This window comes from Mirounga angustirostris, unplaced genomic scaffold (genome assembly GCF_029215605.1).
Source record: "Mirounga angustirostris isolate CCGP_5_RB_7025 unplaced genomic scaffold, mMirAng1.0.hap1 SCAF_12, whole genome shotgun sequence".
Lineage (NCBI taxonomy): Eukaryota > Metazoa > Chordata > Mammalia > Carnivora > Phocidae > Mirounga > Mirounga angustirostris.
In genome coordinates, this window is record NW_026991720.1 from 16,399,714 (window position 1) to 16,415,112 (window position 15,399).

Below are 15,399 nucleotides of genomic sequence, written 5' to 3' on the forward strand. Positions count from 1 at the left end.
ATAGCAGAAACCAGTGCCAGTTTAAAAGAGCTTTCGTTGATCTAGTAGTAGTTGGTATTTAGTAACTGACTTAAGACTGGCTTATGAAATAGCAGAAATTAATGTTCCAAGACAATGATCCAAATATCCCTTAATGAAGTTCTTGGTAACTTTAGTTCTTGAACCATTGCTTATGTATCCATATATCTACCTCTTTATTAAATATTAGTAATTAGACTAACATTTGTTGAATTTTATAAGCCTTTGTATTTTTTTCATAGAATATTTCTCTTTGATATTAATAGTAAATAATTTGGGGGGCTTCCCGGGTGGTTCAGTCAGTTAATGTCTGACTCTTAGTTTCGGCTCAGGTCATGATCTTGGGGTTGTGAGATTGAGCCCCATGGCAGGCTCAGCGCTCAGCATGGAGTCTCCTTCAGGATTCTCTCCCTCTCCCTCTGCTTCTCGCTCCACACTCTCTCTCTCAAATAAATAAATAAATCTTTTAAAAAATAGTAAATAATGTTTGGCCTGTAGAGTTTACTTTAATATCTAAGGTGCACAAAGCAACTTGCTTATTATTTTTGTATATTATTTATCTGACATATCAAATATCTATACTTTTGTGACTTGCTTTTCTTCCCAAATGAAAATAGCTTCATTTTTAATTATAATGCATGCTTGTTATAAAAGTTCAAACTATAGAAATATAAAAGATAAAGTGAGATACCCCTGAATTCCAACAACCAGGGTTATTAGTGTATTTTATTAGCAAATATAGAGTATGCATCAAATATATATACATATATATAAAGCAGTTTTATTTTTTTAAGACTTATTTATTTATTTTAGAGGTGGGGAGGGGCAGAGGGAGAGAGAGAATCCTTCTTTTTTTAATTTTATTTTATTATGTTATGTTAGTCACCATACAATACATCATTAGTTCTTGATGGAGTGATCCACGATTCATTGTTTTCGTATAACACCCAGTGCTCCATGCAGTACGTGCCCTCCTTAACACCCATCACCGGGCTAACCCATCCCTCCACCCCCCTCCCCTCTAAAACCCTCAGTTTGTTTCTCAGAGTCCATAGTCTCTCATGGTTCATCTGGAGAGAGAGAATCCTAAGCAGACCCCCACTGAATGCAGAGCCCAATGCAGGGCTTCTCTTGGGGTTCGATCTCACGACCCTGAGATCATCACCTGAGCTGGAATCAGGAGTGGGACGCTCAACCGAGCCACCTGGGAGCCCCAAAGTAGTTTCATTTTGTAACATGTTTTATACACTGCTTTTTTTACTTAATACTATGTTACATGTGATGTTTAATGTCAGATGATATAGATTAATATCATTTCCAATGACTACGAAGAATTGTATTGGTTAAAAAAATACTTAAGCCAACAGATCTTATAATTTAGTTTTTAAAATGAGACAATTTAAGGGTAAAAGGGGGCACAATTTCTAATCATGACAGGATACCAGCCATGAACTGGAACTAACCTAGGAATACCATGGTAGATGGCTGTACTATATTTAACCAATATGATAATAATGGATTCTGATTGTTTCTAGTCTTTGTAATATCATAAGTAACACTGTGATGAATTCTCTATATATTCTCTTATATGTTTACATGCTTATCTGATCATCAATTAGGAAATATTCCTGGATGTCACTGATGAGCCAAAGAATATACACAACTAAAACCTTGATGTTCCCAAAATACTCTCCAAAAGAATATACATATTTATACTTCCCTAAAGTACCAGTGACACTATGTCCCTCCCATTATCTTCAAAATAGATATAGTCTTCCTAATCTTCGTAAGTCTGATGGATAAAAAGTAGTAACTTCATTTTCCAATTTTTTAAATTTTGGTTTTAGATTGCTAGTGACGATTTTTACTTATTTATTTATTTACTATTTAGTGCCAATTTGTATGTATATGATGACATATGAATGGTAAAATTGTGGGGGGGAGTAGGTAAGAGAGGGAGAGAGAAGGTAGCATTTGTTCTCTTTCACCCAGTTTTCTATGGGACTTTTTTTTTGCTTGTCGATCTGTATGAATTTTTTCTTTTACGATTTTATTTATTTTTTAACAGAGAGAGACAGTGAGAGAGGGAACACAAGCAGGGGGAGTGGGAGAGGGAGAAGCAGGCTTCCCGCTGAGCAGGGAGCCCAATGTGGGGCTCAATCCCAGGACCCCGGGATCATGACCTGAGCCGATGGAAGACGCTTAAGGACTGAGCCACCCAGGTGCCCAATCTGTATGAAATTTTATGTAAATATATAGTAATCATCTTACAAATAAGTACTATAATTGTTATATACACAGATTTTGATGTATATAAATGCTCAAAGATCACTTGACAATTAATAAAAAATAGTAGCTATATATTATGTTATATATATATCATTATTAAAATTATGTTGAAGATATATATTTCCATTTTATCAGCTGTACCCTAACTTTCTTAAGCCATTTTATGCCTTGTAGAATTTCTTGTTCTTCTTTCAAAAGTTAGGAGAATGTTCAACAATTTCCTTACCTTTGGTGTCATGCCCTAGAAAAGGATTTTTCTCAACATCTACTAAAAAAAATCATGACCTGTATTTTCTTCTAAAAAATATTTGATTTTTGCATCTTGAGTCACCAGTAATTTAATTTTCTGTTAGGAGTGAGATCAAGCTATAGTTCATAGACATAGCTTTAAGTGAATGAGTAAGTTTATTCTATTAAATGTAAAATGTTTAGAGAAAGGAAAACACATTGTTCCCTTTAATTATTCAGAGCAGTTTCAACCAAAAGCCTGAGCCAAATAGTAAATTATAGAAACCAGAGAAGTAAGCAAAACTTCACTTTTGTTAATGTCTGTTATAGTTGTAGAAGAGAAGTGGGTGATTTCATGGCCAAAAGTAACCTCTTTCTAATGGGAAAAAATTATATTAAAGAGGTATGGTGACAGGAACAAGGTGCATTTAACCAGTTTTAGTTTACTTTTTTCTTACTGTTATTGGCCCCTGAAAACAGAATTCAGATCTTGGAGCAGAGGACATCAGTTTGATGAAAAGTTTTTCCCATTAGGGAACGCAGAGGGATATTGGACTTAAGAGGCAGAGGAATGGGTTTTTGGACCAAAACAGCTCATATACGGCCCTGGCTACAGGCAATCGTGAGGTGAGGTGTGAAAGGTATTTGTGCTATAATCAGTGACTAGAATAATGATGTTCCTGCATCAGAAAAACAAAAGCAAAAGCAAATACCTCAAGACATAAAAATCAAAGAGCTGTACCTACGTCAAGCAGTTGCATCCCCAAATGATTTCTGACTCGGAGAACATGATTCTTTCATTCAACAATTATTTATTAAGTCCACACACTGTGCTCAAGATTGTTCTGAACTATGACGATATGGCAGAGTACTGCAAAGCCCCTGACCTCACTGAGATAGAGTGCTTTGTGTTCAGTCTGGTGAGGAGAAATAAGGGTCAGTGGTGCTCAAAATTATAAGCTTAGGCAGAGGGTTATAATGTGTACTTAGTTATTTATATTCCTTTCCTTGGTCTTTGTTTCTATCCAATCATACAGTTTTTAATAATTTGTATTTTAATGATTATTTATTTTTCCAAAAGTAATTTTCTTCCCTATGTATGTATCCATCTAGTAACACACCAGTCCATTTGCTAGCTATGGTTACTGATCTTACAGGTATGGCAACCTGAATCTTCTTTAAAGTGGTTCTTGATGGGCGCCTGGGTGGCTCAGTTGGTTAAGTGTCTGCCTTCGGCTCAGGTCATGATCCCAGGGGCCTGGGATTGAGTCCCACATCAAGCTCCCTACTTAGCAGAGTGTCTGCTTCTCCCTCTGCCTCTACCCCTCCCCCATGCTTGTGCTCTTTCTCTCTCTCAAATAAATAAATAAAATACTAAAAAAAAAATAAAGTGGTTCTTGAAAACTAGTGTAGATGAGAATCAGCTGTGGGTTTTTTTTAAAACGGGCCTCCCCTCTGGGTGTTTTGACATAGTAGGTCTGAAATGGAATTATGTGGTTCTAGGGGCACCCCAACTTGAGAATCTATGGGACTGAAACACATATGAGTGATTGCAGATGACATTCTTTTTTTTTTTTTTTTAAGATTTTATTTACTTACTTGAGAGAGGGAGAGAGAAAGAGAGATAGCAAGCAAGAGAGAGCATGAGCAGGGGGGGAGAGGGAGAAGCAGGCTCCCCGCTGAGCAGGGAGCCTGACATGGGGCTCGATCCCAGGACGCTGGGATCATGACCTGAGCCAAAGGCAGATGCTTAACCGACTGAGCCACCCAGGTGCCCCAAGCAGATGACATTCTTATTTACAAAATGAAGTGGTGATATTTGAACAAACAGATTTTTCTTCCTCAAATGACTTAAACCTCCACAGATACTGAAATGTTGATTGCTTCTGTGAAATAGCCGTTCCTCTGTGGGGCTGAGGAGAGAATCCCTGTTTTACTATTGGTGGTAGCCCCATTCCACACATAAAGAGACTGGGTGAAACACTCATTGGACAGGAGAGAATTGTTGCTTTTATATCACCTTTGCATTTCATTGATAGTATACATAATTTTGACCATCTGCAGCTAGTAAGAGATATCCTCCGCAAATAGTCAGACATACAGATGACTGGCCTCTAGTTCAGTAGCTAGATTTTAGTGTCTGATCCATCAGGGCATAAGTGGTATGCTGAGTTTTATATGTATTCCTCTCTCCACCCTATTTAAAGAGCCATTAAATCTTTTAACTCATTAACTGGCACATAAATCATGCCAATGATGTCATGCTTTTTCCAGCATATGTGTATACCCTTACCCTTGGCTGATTAGCAAACCTCTCTCTCTTTTTTGCATACACACACTCACAATATGCTCACACATACTCACAGAGGCACACAAATATCCTCCCCTTAGATTTTTGTTGGACTCTTCTCTCTCTTTGTAAAACAATTAGGATCGACAACTGAAAAAAGAATTTGAAAGAAATATTTTTCTTCCTCTTCTCCTCTCTGGCTGCCTCCCAACAAACTAAACTATGCAGTTCTGGATTCTGTCTGACACATCTTAACTACTGACATTTAGCAGATGCTTCTCCAAGAAATAGGGGAGGGCGAAGGTGAAGCAGGGGTGTGATATAAGTAATTAGACTAACGATGTCTCAATTATCAAGATGTTCCTACAGTGTCCCCTTCTGTTAGCAAATCTGGAACAGGAAGGCTGTCTTTAGGGAGGGAAAGGCTGGGTGAAAAGATACATTGATTTCGGTTTACAATAGGATGAAGTCAGGAAGTTAAAGGAAAGTTCGAAGTCTAGTTTGCATACCAAATAATAAACAGAAAAATCCAACCTTTAATATATATGAGATCACTGAACTGGCAAAACTAGACTGATAGAACAGAGTTAGTTTCATTTTGTAAAGCCCCCTTCACCTCCAGCCCATTGACATCGCTGATTTAATCATGCAATTAATCCCCATTAATGTTCATATAAAATAATTCACCTTCTTTCTGTATGGGTCTCACAAATTGGTTACACTTTGGTAGAATACAAGAAGTCTGGATTTTGTTGCTCACTTCAAAAATTTCATTTATTCAGTTCCTCTAAGAGTAACTACATACACTTCTAAATTTGTGTCAGCATTCTTCGTACGACTATAAATACGTGGTATTCTGAGTTCCCTTTTGAACCAGTTGTAACAGCTATTGTTTCCCTCTTTAATTAAGGAGTTAAATAAAATCTTTGACTTGTTTATTCTATCTGTATAAGAGACATGGTTCTATCCCCTTTTAAGAATTATCCTTTGCTATCCACTTAATAAACACCCCCTTTTTGCTTATTTTAGTTAATAATTTTTTGTTTCTGATTATTGCCCAGAGCATCTTTTTTTTTTTTCCCAATTAGGATAATCTACCTGACAAAACTAACCATAATGAGAAGATTGTTTTGAGACTTTAAGTTCAGAATAAATAAAACTATGTCTATGAAATAATGAAAGGGGTTTTTTGGAAGTACCATATAAATGTTAATTCCTATTGTTAATGAACAAAATTGAATGGTATTGAGAGAACAGTCGTCAAAACTCTGGTGATACTTCTTCCCATTGCAGATGTAATCACCACAGATTTTTTAAGGGCAGTAATTTTTGGACTTTGTTATCTTTAAGTAGTATTGCAAGCAGAAAGAAAATGCCTATTTTCAATGACTGCTTCTTCAACATTCTCATCAGCGTCCAGAGTGTTCTGTCGTTATAGATGGTGGCTCTGCTTGTGGTGAGCATAGTGTAACATACAGAGTTGTCCAATCACTGTGTTGTACACATAAAACTAACGTAACACTATGTGTCAACTATACTTGAAATACATACATACATACATACATACATACATACATAAGATGGGGAAAAAAGCAAAACAAAGTGTTCTGTCATTATAGCATTACCTCATGATAAAATTATTGCAATTTCCATGATTGCAGCTTGTGTTATATTCATTTTTCCTGTGTTTGGTTTTTGGTGCCTTAGTTTCAGAGGGAAACTCTCTCAAGAATGACACGTCAGGCTGAGTCACAAATGCTGTCATGAGTGGTTGGACTGGGTGTTGATTTAGTTAGTTTCAGAGCCTCACTTTTCCTGACCTCATCCTAAGATTATGGGCTCTGTTCCATTTGTAGTCCCAGAGTCTCATAACTACCAGCTATAATGAGCAGACTTCCAGCAATCTGGCAGAGCCACAGTAGAAAACATTGAGGGGTCTGGATTTGCCGCATGAAGGCATTAGACAGCTCTGTTATCTTGTATTTGAAGATCAAAATGCCTCTCAGGACAGATGATTCTACCTGCTGTGAAACTGAGGGCACAGGCAGGCCTGGAATCAGTGTAATGTGATACAAACAGCATCTTATCCATTTTAATTAATAATATTTTCAGGGAAACTCTTTAAGAGAGTAATAAGAGGGCGCCTGGGTGGCTCAGTTGATTGAGCGGCTGCCTTCGGCTCAGGTCATGATCCTGGAGTCCCGGGATCGAGTCCCACATCGGGCTCCTTGCTCAGCGGGGAGTCTGCTTCTCCCTCTGACCCTCCTCCCTCTCATGCTCTCTCTCTCTATCTCATTCTCTCTCAAATAAATAAATAAAATCTTAAAAAAAAAAAAGAGAGTAATAAGAGAAGTCCTTATAGCAATGCATTTTCCTTGTGTCTTTTTATTGTGTGTTGACTATCATGGTTGTTGGAATTCTAAAATGACCCCCAAATTCTCACCCCTGGCATACATGCTCTGTACAATTCTCTCCCCTGTAGTGTGGGTGGGAACAGTGAATGTGACAGGATAGCAATCCAGTAATTAGGTCGCTAATCAGTTGACTTTGAGTTAATCCAAAGGGAGATGATTCTGGGTGGGCCTGACCTGATCAGATGAACCCTTTAAAAGAAAGTCAAAAGTTGGGGGGAAGGAAAGATGGCGGAGGAGTAGGAGACCCTATTTCAACTGGTCCCCGGAATTGGGCTGGATATCTACCAGACCACTCTGAGCACCCACGAAACCAGCCTGAGATGTAAGAAGATCTGGATCTCTACAAACAGAATATCATAGGCAGTTGGTTTCGAGGTACGAAGCAGGGAGCCCTGATTCCACAGGCAGGTATCGGATCGGAGGATAACGGCAGCGGGAGGGTGCCTGGCCGTGGGGATCCTACACCGCCGGTGAACGACAGCCTCGCGCACTGGGGACAGGGCACAGACTCGCAGACTGGTAGCGGCGGGGAAAGGACTTTAGGGCAGCTCCCGGGGCAGAAACCCAGAGCAGCGGGTCACGCCTGCGATCTGGGGGCAGCTGGTGGTTTTAGAAGCACAAAGGGCAGAGATGCGCCCCGACCTGGAGGCAGGACTGGGAGCGCTGCGGAGGGGCGCACAACCCAGGACGCTGCAGTTTATAGCAGCACGGACAGAAACGGAGACAGTGTGGCCTGGAGAGCTCACTGAAGAACAGACTGCGGTCTCTCTGCTCTGAGGCAGAGGGTTGGAAACGGTCTCTTCTGCTCTGACTCGTGGAACAGACGCGGAAAGCCGCCAGGGAACAAAAGCCCCAAAGACTGATTCCCACTGAGCCCATCCCCCGCCACGGGGGGGCAGAGCAACTCCGCCCAAACAGGGTTGCCTGAGTAACAGCGTGGCAGGCCCCTCCCGCAGAAGACAGGCTGGGAAAACAAGAGGCCAGCAACCCTAAGGTCCCAAGAAAACAGGTGCATCTTGCTTGGGTTCTGGTCAATAATTTGGACTCTATACATTCCCTCAAACACCCATCAACAGAATGACTAGGAGGAGGAGCCCCCAAAACAGAAAAGACTCAGAGATTATGACTTATGCTGCAGATTTACAAATGGATGCAGACATAACCAAGATGTCAGAGATGGAATTCAGGCTAGCAATTGTGAAGACAGTGGCTAGAATGGAGAAATCAATTAATGGCAACATAGAGTCTCTAAGGGCAGAAATGAAAGGTGAATTGGCAGAACTTAAAAATGCTATCAATGAGATCCAATCCAATCTAGATAATCTAACAGCTAGGGTAACTGAGGCAGAAGAACAAATAAGCAACCTGGAAGACAATATAATAGATAAAAAGGGAAAAGAGGAGGCCAGGGAAAAACAACTCAGAATCCATGAAAATAGAATCAGAGCAATAAGTGACACCATGAAGCGTTACAATGTCAGAATAATTGGAATCCCGGAGGGAGTGGGGAGAGAGAGAGGACTAGAAGATGTATTTGAGCAAATCGTAGCTGAGAACTTCCCTAATCTGGGGAATGAAACAAACATTCGGGTCCTAGAGGCAGAGAGGACTCCTCCCAAGATCAAGGAAAACAGGCCAACACCCCGGCATGTAATAGTAAAACTTGCAAATCTCAGAACCAAGGAAACCATCTTAAGGGCAGTTAGGGGGAAGAGATTCCTTACGTACAGAGGGAGGAACATCAGAATAACGTCAGACCTATCCACAGAGACCTGGCAAGCCAGAAAGGCCTGCCAAGACATATTCAGGGTACTAAATGAGAAGAACATGCAGCCAAGAATACTTTATCCAGCAAGGCTTTCATTTAGAATGGATGGAGAGATGCAGAGCTTCCACGACTGGCAGAAGTTGAAAGAATATGTGACCACTAAGCCGGCCCTGCAAGAAATATTAAGGGGGGTTCTATAAAAGGAGAAAGACCCCAAGAGTGATATACAACAGAAATTTACAGGGACAATCTATAAAAATAACATCTTCACAGGCAACATGATGACAATTAATTCATATCTTTCAATAATCACTCTCAACGTGAATGGCCTAAACGCTCTCATAAAACGGCACAGGGCTGCAGATTGGATAAAAAGACAGGACCCATCCATATGCTGCCTACAAGAGACTCATTTTGAACCTAAAGATACATCCAGACTGAAAGTGAAGGGATGGAGATCCATCTTCCATGCCAGCGGACCTCAAAAGAAAGCTGGGGTAGCAATTCTTATATCAGACAAATTAGATTTTAAACTAAAGTCTGTAATAAGAGACACAGAAGGACACTATATCATTCTTAAAGGGTCTATCCAACAAGAAGATCTAACAATTGTAAATATCTATGCCCCCAACATGGGAGCAGCCATCTACATAAGCCAACTGTTAACCAAAATACAGAGTCATATTGATAACAATATGTTAATTGTAGGAGACCTCAATACTCCACTCTCAGCAATGGACAGATCATCTAAGCAGAAAATCAACAAAGAAACAAGAGCTTTGAATGATATATTGGACCAGATGGACCTCATAGATATTTACAGAACATTCCACCCTAAAACAACAGAATACTCATTCTTCTCAAGCACACATGGAACTTTCTCCAGAATAGACCACATACTGGGTCACAAATCAGGTCTCAACCAATACCAAAAGACTGAGATTATTCCCTGCATATTCTCAGACCACAATGCTTTAAAACTGGAACTCAATCACAAGAAAAAATTTGGCAGAAATTCAAACATTTGGAAGCTAAAGACCACTCTGCTCAAGAATGTTTGGGTCAACCAGGAAATCAAAGAAGAACTTAAACAATTCATGGAAACCAGTGAGAATGAAAACACATCAGTCCAAAACCTATGGGATACTGCAAAGGCGGTCCTAAGGGGGAAATACATAGCCATCCAAGCCTCACTCAAAAAATAGAAAAATCCCAAATTCACAAACTAACTCTACACCTTAAAGAACTAGAGAAAAAGCAACAAACGATGCCTAAGCCATGCATTAGAAGAGAAATAATTAAAATTAAAGCAGAGATCAATGAATTAGAAACCAGAAACATAGTAGATCAGATCAACAAAACTAAAAGTTGGTTCTCTGAAAGAATTAATAAGATCGATAAACCACTGGCCAGACTTATCCAAAAGAAAAGAGAAAGGACCCAAATTAATAAAATTATGAATGAAAGGGGAGAGATCACGACTAACACCAAGGAAATAGAAACAATTATTAGAAATTATTATCAACAACTATATGCCAATAAACTGAGCAATCTGGATGAAATAGAGGCCTTGCTGGAAACCTATAACCTGCCAAGACTGAAACAAGAAGAAATTGACAACCTGAATAGGCCAATAACCAGTAACGAGATTGAAGCAGTGATCAAAAACCTCCCAAAAAACAAGAGTCCAGGGCCTGATGGATTCCCTGGGGAATTCTACCAAACATTCAAAGACGAAATAATACCTATTCTACTGAAGGTGTTTCAAAAAACAGAAACAGAAGGAAAACTTCCAAACTCATTCTATGAGGCCAGCATTACCTTAATCCCCAAACCAGGCAAAGACCCCATCAAAAAGGAGAATTTCAGACCGATATCCCTGATTAATATGGATTCCAAAATCCTCAACAAAATCCTAGCTAATAGGATCCAACAATACATTAAAAGGATCATCCACCACGACCAAGTGGGATTTATCCCCGGGATGCAAGAGTGGTTCAACATTCGCAAATCAATCAGTATGATAGAACACATTAATAAGAGGAGAGAGAAGAACCATATGGTCCTCTCAATTGATGCAGAAAAAGCATTTGACAAAATACAACATCCTTTCCTGATTAAAACTCTTCAGAGTATAGAGATAGAGGGAACATTCCTCAATTTCATAAAACCCAGCTATGAAAAACCCACAGTGAATATCATCCTCAATGGGGAAAAGCTGAGAGCCTTTCCCTTAAGATCAGGAACACATCAAGGATGCCCACTCTCGCCGCTATTATTCAACATAGTACTAGAAGTCCTAGCAACAGAAATCAGACAACAAAAAGAAATAAGAGGTATTCAAATTGGCAAAGAAGTCAAACTCTCTCTTTTCACAGACGACATGATACTTTATGTGGAAAACCCAAAAGACTCCACCCCCAAATTACTAGAACTCATACAGCAATTCAGTAATGTGGCAGGATACAAAATCAATGCACAGAAATCAGTTGCTTTCTTATACACTAACAATGCAACTATAGAAAGAGAAATTACAGAAACAATTCCATTTACAGTAGCACCAAAAACCATAAGATACCTCAGAATAAACCTAACCAAAGAGGTAAAGGATCTATACTCTAGGAACTACAGAACACTCATGAAAGAAATTGAAGAAGACACAAAAAGATGGAAAAATATTCCATGCTCATGGATCGGAAGAATAAACATTGTTAAAATGTCTATGCTACCCAGAGCCATCTATACCTTCAATGGCATCCCAATCAAAATCCCAATGACATTTTTCAAAGTGCTGGAACAAACAATCCTAAAATTTGTATGGAGTCAGAAAAGACCCCGAATCGCCAAGGAAATGTTGAAAAAGAAAAACAAAGCTGGGGGCATCACGTTGCCCGATTTCAAGCTATATTACAAAGCAGTGATCACCAAGACAGCATGGTACTGGCACAAAAACAGACATATAGACCAATGGAACAGAATAGAGAGCCCAGATATGGACCCTCAACTCTATGGTCAAATAATCTCTGACAAAGCAGGAAAAAACATGCAATGGAAAAAAGTCTCTTCAATAAATGGTGCTGGGAAAATTGGACAGCCACATGCAGAAGAATGAACCTCGACCATTCTCTAACACCATTCACAAAGATAAACTCAAAGTGGATGGAAGACCTCAGTGTGAGACAGGAATCCATCAAAATCCTAGAGGAGAACATAGGCAATAACCTCTTTGACATTGCCCACAGCAACTTCTTTCAAGATACATCTCCAATAGCTAGTGAAACAAAAGCAAAAATGAACTTCTGGGACTTCATCAAGATAAAAAGCTTCTGCACAGCAAAGGAAACAGCCAACAAAACAAAGAGGCAACCCACAGAATGGGAGAAGATATTAGCAAATGACACTACAGATAAAGGGCTGGTATCCAAGATCTATAAAGAACTTCTCAAACTCAACCCCCAAAGAACAAATAAGTCAAAAAGTGGGAAGACATAAAAAGACACTTCTCTGAAGAAGACATACAAATGGCTAACAGACACATGAAAAAAATGTGCATCATCATAAGCCATCAGGGAAATTCAAATCAAAACCACATTAAGATACCACCTTACACCAGTTAGAATGGCAAAAATGGACAGGGAGAGAAACAACAAATGTTGGAGAGGTTGTGGAGAAAGGGGAACCCTCTTACACTTGGTGGGACTGCAAGCTGGTACAGCCACTTTGGAAAACAGTGTGGAGGTTCCTCAAAAATTTAAAAATAGAGCTACCCTATGACCCAGCAATTGCACTCCTGGGTATTTACCCCAAAGACACAAATGTAGTGAAAAGAAGGGCCATATGCACCCCAATGTTCATAGCAGCAATGTCTGCAATAGCCAAACTGTGGGAAGAGCCGAGATGCCCTTCAACAGATGGATGGATAAAGAAGATGTGGCTCACATATACAATGGAATACTACTCAGCCATCAGAAAGGATGAATACCCGACTTTTACATCAACATGGATGGGACTGGAGGAGATTATGCTAAGTGAAATAAGTCAAGCAGAGAAAGTCTATTATCATATGATTTCACTTATTTGTGGAACATAAGAAATAGCATGGAGGACATTAGGAGAAGGAAGGGAAAAATGAAGGGGGGTGGAATTGGAGGGAGAGATGAACCATGAGAGACTATGGACTCTGAGAAACAAACAGGGTTTTAGAGGGGAGGGGGGAGGGGGGATTGCTTAGCCCAGTGATGGGTTTTAAGGAGGGCACGTACTGCATGGAGCCCTGGGTGTTACACAAAAACAATGGATCGTGGATCACCACATCAAAAACTAATGATGTATTGTATGGTGACTAACATAACATAATAAAATTTTAAAAAGCAAACAAATAAAAAAAAAAAAGAAAGTCAAATGTTGAAACCCCACTGCCGGTTTGGAAGGAAGCAAACAAACACGTCCTGAACTGCCTGTGGAGGAGGGCCACCCGAGTAACACCTGAATGCAGCTTCTAGGAGCCAGCGGTGACCGCCACTTACAGCCAGCAAGGAAACAGGGGCTTCCGTCCTACAGGAAACTGAATCCTGCCAACAACGACAACAAGCCAGGAAGAGCATCTCTCACTCCAGAGGCGCCCACATTCCTGCCAACACCTTGCTATCAGCCTTGTGAGACCTTGGGCAGAGAACCCAGTTATGTGGTGCTCAGCCTGCTGACCTCCAGAAACTGCGAGATAATAAATGGGTGTTGTTTTAAGCCACTAAATATGTGCTAATTTGTGATGTAGCAATAGAAAACACAACCACTCTTATGACAGACCCTGCAGGATGTGCTTCTATAAATTCAGATTTCTTCAGAAAACAATGATGAGGGACCCCTCAGACAGAATCCATGAGAAACCAGTTCAACAGAGTGGAGCAGAGCCCACTAAGGACGCCCTCAGGAATTTGAACACAGACAGGCCCTTGGGTAGGGCAGAGTGAGCATTCCCTAACGCAGTGATTCTTAGCCACAATCTGGAGAGGGACCAGTCTCCTCCACAATCAGTTGCAGACTCACCCTTTTGTAAGATACAATAAGCACAAATGAGTAGAAAAACAAAACTTGTTTTTAAAGGACATTCGAAAGTCAAGTCTCAGTTCTTTATTATTCAACAGACATAAGATTACTCTGTCCAATTGCCATAAAATTTTCCAAACGCTTACTCTCAATTTTGGTACTTATCACACTGCAGACCAGTTACAAACAGCAGACCAGCGCCAGTTCTGCGGCCCGTGTTCTGGGGAGTGTGGCCCTCAGAAATGGCAAAGGCCCCAAATGCCCTCTGCTTCCCTGCCTCGAATGGATGGAGAGCTAGTGTTCCACCAAGATAACGTGCCCTTCGGAAAGGGCTCTGCCTAATAATAGACGGGTGTTTCCCAACTGTGCAGCTAGCTGGTCGCTTTTTAGGTTGGTGTAGATAGTTCCCGAACTTGCAATAAAAAAAATACATATTGTAGCTCCAGTTCCACTATTTAAAAACCGGGGGATCCTGGCAAGTGACTTGTGCTTGCTAAGCCTCCTTTCTCTTACTTGTAAAAAAATGGCGGTAATACTAGTAATCTGTCTCATATGGTTGTGAAGGCTAATGAGGTAACGTGTATGTATGTGTTCTGTAAGCTGTAAAGCACGCTATGCATGTATGAATTAATAGTTTTACTATTCTTCGGTGCTCCCTGGGTAATTCATTCCAGCACGCCCTGCACTGAGGATGGGAAATGAGAAAAATCTGACCATGGGTTCTAAATGACTTGATTTTACTGTTACTAACAGTTTCTGGGAATGACTGGGAACTGACGTGCATGTAACTTGCAGATCCTTGAAAGGATCTCTCTGTTACATTAATCACGGGCTCCTCAGCACATCTGGTTACATGTAGAGTGCTCCTAATTAATAACACAAGCAGGAATAATGGCCATTGAATTCCACCCTCTAACCATGGCCTCTGTCCTGTGGTTATTCTAAGGGGTAAGTGAGGCAGGGGTGATACTCAACTAACTCCTACCATACTCTCTAGAACCATCTGTGAGCGTTGTGGCATAACAACACAACTTCTAGAAATGGAATAGGGAAGCCCGGCAGCAGCTTTGGGCTTTACAACCGCAATCCCAGCTCTATCACAGACTGCTGCTCAGTGAGAGTGCATTTATTTTAGACATAAATAGAATAATAACTAGATTACTACCAGTGTTTCCCTTTACTCTCATAAGGTTGGAATGTTCCTCTCTATGGTTCTCTCCTACCTTCTCCCTTCAAAAGAATCACTTCTATTAGTGGAACTAATAGTGGAACTGGAGCAATGCTGTATATATATGTATTTTTTTTTTATCACAAATAGATTTACTATGATAGCCTCATTTGACTTT